Source organism: Octodon degus, unplaced genomic scaffold, assembly GCF_000260255.1.
Source record: "Octodon degus isolate 3935 unplaced genomic scaffold, OctDeg1.0 scaffold00001, whole genome shotgun sequence".
In the NCBI taxonomy this organism is placed as follows: Eukaryota; Metazoa; Chordata; class Mammalia; order Rodentia; family Octodontidae; genus Octodon; species Octodon degus.
In genome coordinates, this window is record NW_004524577.1 from 28,712,629 (window position 1) to 28,723,397 (window position 10,769).

The following is a 10,769-nucleotide window of genomic DNA, read 5'->3' on the forward strand; positions in this document are numbered from 1 at the left end:
GGGCAGGGGCCCCTCCTTCCGCCCCAAAGCCATTGCCTTGGGCGGCCCTGGACGGCACCGCTGCCTCTTCACGCTGCACCTCATGGGAGGCCAATCCAGGCCATTGCCACCCAAGTCCGCTCTTTGCTACTTTTCTCGCCCGCTGCCGCCTCTTCCTCTACCTTAACCCCACATGGTTTTGCTCTATAAAAATAAACTGAGACAGCTTCCTGGGCAACCCGCTCGGGTACCCCTTCCATCCTCTCTGAGACAGAAGCTTTCTTTCCCAATAAAATATTTTACTCTCAACCTCCATTTGTTCCTAAAATTTAGTCTTCGGTTTTAGAGAACAAGAACTCATTTAGATCAGGTTGGGAGTTTTACTTCCCTGTATTACTGGGACCTTTTTAGGTCCAAAAGTCACATAATAATCCTTAAGTGCATCACCAGCCCTTTCCTATCACCTCTGATCAATGGTTCCTTCAATAGGGAACCATGGGCAAACTTGTTTAATATATTCAAAATATTGAACAAATCCTTAATTTTAACCTTTACTCCTCGTGCCTTTAATGTTTTGCTCAAACTTTCTACAAATATCTCATGTTCACTTAATGCCTATCCCATTCCCGAAGGGAAAGGGAAAGGAGGTGCCATCCGCTTACGAGGTTCAGACGTCGCAGCAGGCAACTGTGGCGCAGGCCTCTTTTACTTTCTCTTTCCGGCTCTCTCGGACTGTTCCGTCACTGAATCCTCTGTACCAGGTGCCCCACACATTGGGCACCACTTGTCCCGAACCAGGGGGTCAGTCAACGAAGATCACCTGGGGGAGGAGAGGGAAATTGAAGAGGGGACAAAGGACAGGAGATGCAAAGAATGGAGACAAGACAGGATTCTGATCAAGTTCCGTTTATTCAGGGGAGGTGCTGGGTATATATAGTGGAGGCATAGGGAAATGACGTGGGTAGGTAAAAGGCGCAAGTAACTAGGCAACCGGGCTATGACAGGAAGTCCCACCTCCTGGGCATAGCAGGAGACTTATGGAAAATAGGCAGGGTAAGAACTAGAAACCTAGCTCATCAGAGGTAGGGGAGGAAAAACCCAAAAACCCACTTGCAATAAGATTGGAGGCCTGGAGTTATTGTGCCTCCCACAGTTAAACAGTGATATTGATAGGGATAAACCTTTGCTTATTCACGGTCTTACAGGTCATATATTTAAAGTTATTTTATTATGGAATTTTTCTGTTGGCTTGCCAATCTAAAAAGGGCCCCTTATTCCTCATATGGCTATACATTTGTGATAAAAAAGACTTAATTTTATCAGGCACTTTTGCATTTTTTGCCATGATTATTTTTCTATTTTAATGTATTACTATGGCAGATAAAATTGAATAGATTTTTATGTTGCTAAACCATTCTTCACATTCTTAGAATGAATCCTAAAAATGTCATTTTGAAATTCACTACTGTATTTATTTATTTTATATATTATTTTACCTTTTTTGTATTTTAGTATAGGGTCTACAGTGTCTACAGGGTCTCACTATGTAGATCAGACTCGTAATGATCCGCCTGTGTTCAGCATGCTAAGTGCTGGGATTACAGGCATAGGTCACTATGCCCAGTCTCAGTCACCCTCTCAGCATGCCCTGGGGGTGGGGCTGGCGCAGCAGACTGGGGATTGAGCCCCTGGCCCCTGTGTCTGCCTTAATCCACTGAGCTATTTGGCTGGCCCTTTAACATAATTTTATGCCCACATTTCTAAATAAATGCATTTTCCACTGTAACCTGGAATCTGTATTACACTGACCTCACAAAATAGACTCAGCAGCTTTGTGCCATTAACCTGTTAAACATTTCTGTCTAGTTGGTTTTGGAAGGAAAGAGCTTTGAGCCTTTTTTCAATTACTTTAATTTCACTCATTTGTTTTATTTTTCTTAATCAAGTTTAGCCCCTTCTACTCTTCTAGATGTATCAGTTTAATCAAAGTTCGATTGAACATTTGGTTAATTAGCAATATTTTAAGATGCTGTAGTACCCTGGGGTAACCTACTGATTGACTGGATGAATTTTATCATGCTCCATTAACTAGTGTTCAATGCAATTCAATAGAAGCACTGGCTTTTCATTTGTTCTGTTCTCTCACATGGAATCTCAGAGCCACAACTTCAACATTTCAGTCTTAGTATTGGATGTGGTTAAAAAAACAAAAACAAACTACAGGTGAATTGTGTGGTACATAAGAAGACAAAGTGAATTGTATAGATTTCAAGTGAGAGAAAGAGCAGGAAAAATCATAATTAGGATCGAGGCAGAAAAGGCCTCCTAGAAACACAGCAATCCAGAAAAAGTGAGGTGAGGGTAAAATATCCTGTACTGTTTCCCGAGGGCAAGGGATGGGTCTATTTTTTTTTTTCCTTTTATGATCAGCAATATGCACAAGTGCCTCATATAAAGGTGTTTTAATTATCTTCAATAGCAGAAAAAAGAAGACAGTCCCCACCCATCAAAACAAGTAGGCCACTATGAGTATGAGCACAGAAAAGGTTTTCTTTAAAGCCCTTGACTCATGGCGTTCTACTCTTTCATAAAGAGGGCAACATCCTTGGAGAAAGGTATGACAGTCATAGTAAAAACGTGTATCAGTAAGACTTTAAAGAAATGTGCTTTTACTCCACTCCCAGGACCACGTGCATTGCTGAATTTGCTTAATGCATCCTGCAAAAGAGGAAGGCTTTCTACTAGGCTCTACTGTTTTCAAGTCACAGGAGCGCAGATCCCCTGGCCGGTGTCAGTGCTAACGTGTGCTGCGCATGCTCCCTCTGCCACCAGGGCTTCCTGGGGCCAGCAGAGCGCCCAGGACAGAGGCGCAGGATGAGGCTTCCACCGTGGCGCTGCCTCAGCCCCCAGAGCAGAGGGGGAGCCATTTAGGAGAAGTCAGCCCCTGCGAGCTCAACATCCTTCCTTTCAGCGGTGTGTACAATGTGGACCCGAACCTTGCGGAGCCCTTCGGAGGCTCTAGTAGGTGTGGGAAGCCATCTCCACCATCGCCTTCCACAAGGGGAATGGACAATTGGAAGGGACATAATTTCAAATTCCAGAAAATATGGACTCCTGAATGTTATTAATTTTTACTACATGCTCTTTAAATTTTTTTAGAAGCCCAGGAAAAGGACTGGATTGACTTTTGAGTAATTAGAAACAATATACAGTTGTACCTCCATTCACACATTCTTCCGTTCATTAAAAATTCAGTTTGCAAACAGAAAAGTGAGGCAAAATTTTGCTTTTGTTGGTGTGTTCCACATCAGATAAGGAATATGACCATGACCATCTTCCCCAGAATCACGGAATGCATTAAATTCATGAAATAAGATACTAAGGTATGTCAGGTGGCAGGATGCTATTTGAGAAATTCATTTTTTCATGTGTTGTGCAGTTCAGTGTAGCTTTATTGAAGGATATAATTTTATGCCTCTAAAACATACCATTTATATACATATCAGCCATAATAGTTAAAATGCTAGTGTCTTGGGCAAAACTCAAGAGACTATGGAACTGCACTATCTTTGGAGTGTGAAAGGTATAAAACTCTGAGACCTCTGAAGGAACAATGAAGGCACTCATCTAATAGATGTTTCTGGTGTTAAAAAGTTTATTAAGTGAGTGCTGTTCTGTGGTTGGCTTTTCTGGGAATATTTCCAAATATAATTGCTTTTCTTAGCAAAGAAGTAAAAGTATCTGCTTATATTGATGAAATAATCAATCTAAAACAATTGGAACCATTTTTACTTTAGTTATAAGAATGCTTTAAATGTTAATATGTCCTGAAGTTTAGTATTCAGCGCCTAACCTTACTTCTCTTTATTGATGCAGATATTTATTCAGCATTCATTTAGTTCAACGAATACTCATTGATTGCATACCATTTATCAGGGATGGAGTGCTTTGTATCAAAGTTCAGCATGTGTGAATTATGGCTATAACCCATATAAAAAGTACTATATATCATACTAGGCACTGTGGTAGGCAATGAGCATGTGATCGGAAACAAACAGAATCCCTGCTTTATGTGGGAGTTTTTATTTTAGTAGAGAAAGTAGACATTGTCACATGGTAAAAAAATGATAAGAAAATAATATAGAATAAGAGAATGGGAGGTGTGGAGAGTTAAAATTGGAGACGGTTGCTATTTTTAAAAAGTTGCTGAAATGAGATCTCATTGTTATTTGAGGATAAATGAATGATATAATATGAGACATTTGTCTTTTTTTTTGGCAGAACCAGGGATTGAACTCAGGCCCTTGTACTTGCCAGGGAAGCACTTATTCCACTGAGCCATCTCCCCAGCCCCCCATTTGTCTATTTTTGAAGAAAGTCTTCTAGGCTGATGAAATTGCAAGAGCACAGGTTCTGAGGTAGAAATGTGCTCACTGGGTTTCAAGAACAACAGTGGCTCTAGCTAAGACAGCATCAGGAGATATTAGAAGATGCGATTAGGGAGGAGGTGTCAGGGATCGGATCACACAGGCTTTGTCGACTTTTTGTCTTTTTATCTTGAATGAGCTGGGAAGTCACTGTAATATTTGAGCAGAGGAATGGTGTAAAGTGACTTAGATTTTTTAAAGAATCATTGAGAGTGGATGTCTCGGTTACTCTTCTCTTGTTGCTGGGACAAATACCCAACACTCAAAATGAAGGAAGGAAAGGTTTATTTAGCTCACAGTTACTGGAGGTTTCAGTCCATATTCCACTGGCTCCAGGGCAGAGTGGCACATGGAAGAGGGCAGCAGTTCATGGCAGTGGAGGGCAGCAAAGCGGCAAAGGAAGGAAAAGCAGCAACAATGGCTATAGAGAGGAAGTTTGTCTCTCTTATGTTACATTCAGGCTGTCTGCCCCAAGGCTGGCTGTAGCACTCACACCCATAATCCCAACAGTACTCAGACCCATAATCCCAGCCTTAGGTCATGAATTAATCCAACTGTAGAACTGTGCCTCAGTGACTGCATGAGGCTGGGGGTTGGGGGGACAAATGCACACAAACCCTAACAGTAGACCACTACCACATTGATAGTGGACTTTCAGAAGAGGGAGAAGAGCTGGATATACAGCTATGAATAAAACTAGACCCTAGGCCCAATGATCTCAGCCCTTGTGAATGATATACACTAGAATTAGGCAGAAAAATATCTCATAAAGTAAAATCAACATGTGGTAAGTGTAGTGGGAATGCCCAATAAGCCACCTCCTTAGTTAATTGGAGTGGGACATGGATGTGCTTTTGAGAAGTGGGTAAAATGGGGGTTGAAGGATGAGTAGGAGCTAAATGGACAAAAGCGATACCTCATAGAGGGCATTTTTTTTTTTTTTTTACTTTTGAGGTTTATACCATGCAATCTATTGCAAATATATATGACTGGCTATCAAAGCATATTCTAGGGAGTTTTATAGTGCTTTGAGAGATCCTCCTATGTGACTATCATAGTGAAAAGTATTTCATAACTATCTTAAAACTCAACACTTTTGGGGCCGGGGAGATAGCTCAGTAGAATAAGCACTTGCCTGGCAAGTGCAAGGGCCTGAATTCAAAAGAATCCCTGGATCAAAAGAATCACAAAAACACTCAACACTTTATATAAATAAATGGATACAAGTAGAGAGTACACTCATCAGTGAAATCAATGACTCACGTGAGTAAACACTGCTATTTGCCTTATTGGCTCTCATTTTCTCATGAGTGTAGAGTTTGAAAACTTAACTCATCTGGTTTGAGCTGTCATATTGAAAACAATTGTTGTGGCTCACTGAGTTTTGGTGTAGTACTGAATAAAAGAAAAAATACTGATAATTATCTGGAGAGTCTGGTGAAATGTGTCTCAGTTACTTATATGTGAGACTAAACTTTCCTGAAACGCTTTAACCAAAGCAACCTATTCCAGCAGAGTGAATGCAGCAGTAGATATGAGGCTCTAGTTGTCCTTATTAAGCTGAACAAGAGATTGATAGAATTTCAGGCTCCTCATTTTTTGTGTGTTTGAAAAGTATATATATATATATATATATATATGTATGTATTTTTTTAATTAATTAATTTATTTGTGTGTGTGTGTGTGGTCAGCTCAGCCCACCAGGGGGCGGGGTGGGCTGGCATGTGGTGCTGGGGATTGAACCGCAGTCCCTGTGCTTTGCTAAGCTTGTTCTAAGTAGATGCTTTAGACCACTGAGCCATCTCACCAGCCCTGAAAATATATTTTTATAAAGATCCTTTTATTGTATTTCTTGCTATTTAAATACATCAGCACATGAATTATTTTCTTTAATTTATGATATGGTAAGTAACAATAGCTGTAACCCACACAAAAAACATTTTGGGGGTCCTCACTCATTTTTTTTTAAAGTTTGAGAACCTCTGGTCTAGATTCTAAACACTTGACCACAGTGAGTCTATCTGTATTTTTTTTTTTTTTGTTTCCCCAAGACCTAGTTGTGTGTGACAGCTTGTGCATTGTTTTGGCATTAGCTACATATAAATTCTGTTCCTGGATATGATGTAGCCCTGGCCTTGTTTTTTGTCTTACAGTTTTATCTGCCTATAGAACAAACCTACCCTGACATCTCCTTGAACATGCCTCCAAAGTCAAACTAATCAGCTTCTTTTCAGAAAAACTCTGTAACACTGATCTTTTATTTAATATATTGATTTTTATCCCAATAATTTCATAGACTTTCCAAAGAATTAGTAGCTCACTTTATAGTTATGGAGTTATGGTCTATTTTTGTAGAATTTACTTGTGTCCTTTCTTTCATAGCACTGGATCTCAGCTTTCGTGTGCATCAGAATCTTGTTCATACACATATTTCTGTGTCTCGCTTCAGAGATTCTGACTCTGTACAACTGGGACAAATCTTGAAATATTTGAATTTCTATGTGTTTCAGATACTGCTCATGCTCTGGTCTGAAGAAACAGAAACTGCTTGTCTATACCATGTTAGATGGAATACACATCAGTTATTATATGTACCAAATATCTATATATGTTGACACATAAATATATACTTGTATATAATAATATTGCTCATATACTTATTTTGCTTATCCAAATTTTTGTTTTAGTACATGATTGCAGTACATAATGAGTACATTCATTGTGGGTGGCTGATATGTGTATATGACATATCTTAATCCTTTTTGTATCCCCTTAATCTTTTTTTTTAAAGTTTTATTTTTTATTTTATTTTATTTACATTTATTTATTTAGTGTGTGTGTGTGTGTGCGTGCGTGTGGCCAGCTCAGCCCACCAGGGGGCGGGGCTGGCTGGCATGTGGTGCTGGGGGATTGAACCGCGGTCCCAGTGCTTTGCCTAGCTTGTTCTAAGTAGGTGCTTTAGACCACTGAGCCATCTCGCCAGTCCCTCCCCTTAATCTTCCTGTATATCCTTCTCAACTTCTCTTCCTCCCTTTCCCATTTGCCAGAAATCTATTTTCCTTTTCCTGTTGCATTTTCTTTTTCTTTGATTTATTCATACTTTAGATTTCTCATAAGAGAAATGATACATATATCTAAGTTTGTGTATCTTATTTATGTCAAAATTATAACCACAAGGTCCATACATTTTCCTAAAATAACTCACATTTATCCTTTCTTGTGGTAGAGTAGTGCTCCATTTAAAAAAAAAATTAAGCAAATTATTTATTTATTTGGTATAGGGTCTGACTATGCAGCTCAGACTCATAGTGATCCTTCTGTCTCAGCCTCCCCAGCACTGGGATCACAGGCGTGCACAATTGCACCTGGTTTTGGTGGCTGGCTCAGCATGGGGCTAGCACAACATGCAGTATGAGGGATGGAACCCAGGTCCTTGCGCTTGCCAGGCAGGCACTTAGACCACCAAGCTATCTCCCTGGCCCTTCCATTTTTTAAATAAACACCATATTTTCTTTATCCATTTATCTGCCGATGGACGTTTGTGCTGCTTCCACAATTCAGTAGTGGAATTCACAAATGACACTACTATAAATAGGGGTATGCACGTATCTCTGTAATAGGATGTCTTTGATTCTTTGAGGAAGATACCTAGAAGAGGAGTAGCTGGGCAAAATGGAATTTCTAATTATTTGAAGCCTCTCCATGTTGATGTCCATAGTAAATGTATGGCACTAGTTTACATTTTCATCTACAGTCTAGAAGAATATATTTTTTAATCCCCTACAATATCATCATCATTTGCTATTATTTGATTTCTTTCTTTCTGGAATAAGATGGAATTTTAGGGTTAATTTGAATTTTCCTAATGAGTAGTGTTTTTGAACACTGGTCATTTTTTCATGTATTTACTAGATATTTTTACTTCTGAGCAGTGTTAATTCATTTTAGTTGCTATTTTGTGATTGGGCCTAGAGAGCTTAATTTTTTTTTGAAGTCTTTAATATGTTCTAGTTATTAATCCTTGGTCCAAGGTGTAGCTGGGATAAATTCTTTACCTTTCTTTAAATTTTCTCTTTGTTTGTTATTTCTTTTGCTTTGCAGAAGCTGTTTATTTATTTATTTATTTTTGGTGCATTTTTAGTACAGGGTCTAGAGGGTCTCACTACACAGATTGGACTTGTAATGATCCTCCTGTTTTCAGCCTCCCAAGTGCTGGGATTACAGGCATGCACCACCACGCCTAGTCTCAATCTCTGCCTCAGTATGCCCCAGGGGCGGGGCCAGCACGGCATGGCCAGGGATCGAACCCCAGTCCCTGCATCTGCTTAAGCAGGTGCTTTAATCCATTGAGCTTTCTGGCCAGCCCAGAAGCTGTTTAATTTGATATAATATCAGTTGTTGATTCTTGATGTTATTTGTTGTGCAATTCAGGTTTTCTTCAAAAAGAGCTTGATTATGCCTATGATTTCAAGAGTTTTGTCTACTATATCTTCGACAGGTTAAGTGTTTTTAATATTTAGATCTTTGAACCATTTTGATTTTAGTTTAGTATGTTGTCTTAGTTAATCTTCTCTCATTGCTGGAACAAATACCCGACACCCAAAATGAAGGAAGGAAAGGTTTATTTAGCTCACAGTCACTGGAGGTTCGGGCCACACTCAGCTGGCTCCAAGGTAGGGCAGCACACAGCAGAGGGCAACCTTTCATGGTGGCGGCAAAGAGCAAGAGCACAAAGGAGGGGTAGCAGCAGCTCAAGCAGCTGGCTTCTCTTCCCACCTTACATTGTAATGCAAATTACCTTCCCAAGGGCAGGTACAGCAACCACACCAACAGTAATCAATCACAAACTCCAGAAGCTACCCCAAGACTGCCTGAGGTTTTGGGGGGACACCTAGACACAAACCATAATATATGTGGTGAGAGTATGCAGATCTAGCTTCAGTCTTATGCATGGGTTAGCTAGATTTTCCAGCATTTGTTAAAGGGGGATATCTTTTCTTATGCGTGGTTTTTGGTCTCTTTGTCAAAAAGCAGGTGGCTGAATGTAAAGGGTCACTTCTGCATCTCTACTTTTTCTGTTGTTCCACACAGCTATTACTGTGACAATATGTGTCTTTTAAATCACTGTAGCTTTGCAAGAGACAGGAAAAGGAATATTGTGGGACTGTCATGCTTCAAGGTTGTATATGGTGAGATTTTTGGACATATGTGCAAACATGAGAAGCATAGAATTCTTTATCCTATTGTTAAAATATAATCTAATTTTTAAATGTTCTTTATCATATTATGTAGGGACTTAAGGTTCAACATATCAATACTTGATGAAAAATACCTGTTCCTTATTATGCCTAAGATGTTTGAAATGCAGTGAGATAGTGAGGTTAAGCTTGATAGCGTAAATCGTTTGATAATAACAATAAGCTTGTCTTCTGGATGGATAACAACCTAAGTTTGCAGACCAAAATTAGAGAAAAAGGAGGGCTACAAGGAAAGCCAACATTTTGGCCCTAGCCTTCTAAGGTCAATTAAGACTCAGGACATATGAGAATTTGTACTGTCACATCATGTAACTCGGTAGTGTCCCAAATTTTCTGATCAAGGAGATTATGGGGCCAAAGAGGAAAGTGATCGATGATGTAGAGTGTGCTTGAGGAGAGTCACATGGAGAGAAGACACTCTCTCAGGCTTTCACAGAGAGCACATTGGCCAAGCAATGGCCGTGACTCATCCACATGGCTGACACTGACAAAGGGATATCTTTTCTTATGTGTGGTTTTTGGTCTCTTTGTCAAAGAGCAGGTGGCTGAATGTAAAGGGTCACTTCTGCATCTCTACTCTTTCTGTTGTTCCACACAGCTGTTATCGTGCCAATATGTGTCTTTCAAATCACTGTAGCTTTGGAATAGACTTGAAACTTTGGATTGTGACACTTCTGACTTTACTGTGCTATCAAGGATTGCTTTTCCTGTTATGGTTCTCTTCTAGTTTCATATGAATTTTAGGATTTTGTTCTGAATTCTCTGAGGAATTTTGTGGGCATTTTGATTGGAATTGCTTTAAGTCTATTTTTCAGCTTTGGAATGATGGCCATTTTGACAATAGTGGTTCTGCCTCTCCATAAACAGGAGTTTTTTCTATTTTCTCATGTCTCTTTAATTTCCTTTTTCAGAATATTATAATTTTAATTTTATAGTTTTTTCACTTCTTTGAATAGATTGTTCATAAATTATTTAACTTTCTTGATGTTATTATGAATGGTATCATTTCCCTCATTTCTTTCTTTTCTTTTTGTTTTGCTTTGTTTTTTGGCTACTTCAGGGTGCTTTTTTTTTTGCGGAACCAGGGATTGAACTCAGGCCCTTG

General features: G+C 39.4%; 1 pseudogene; it reads left to right on the forward strand.

Moving 5' to 3' along the window:
- Nucleotides 1–2,792: 2,792 nt before the first annotated feature.
- LOC101580527 overlaps nt 2,793–10,769 on the forward strand; it is a 61,707-nt pseudogene continuing 53,730 nt past the window's right edge.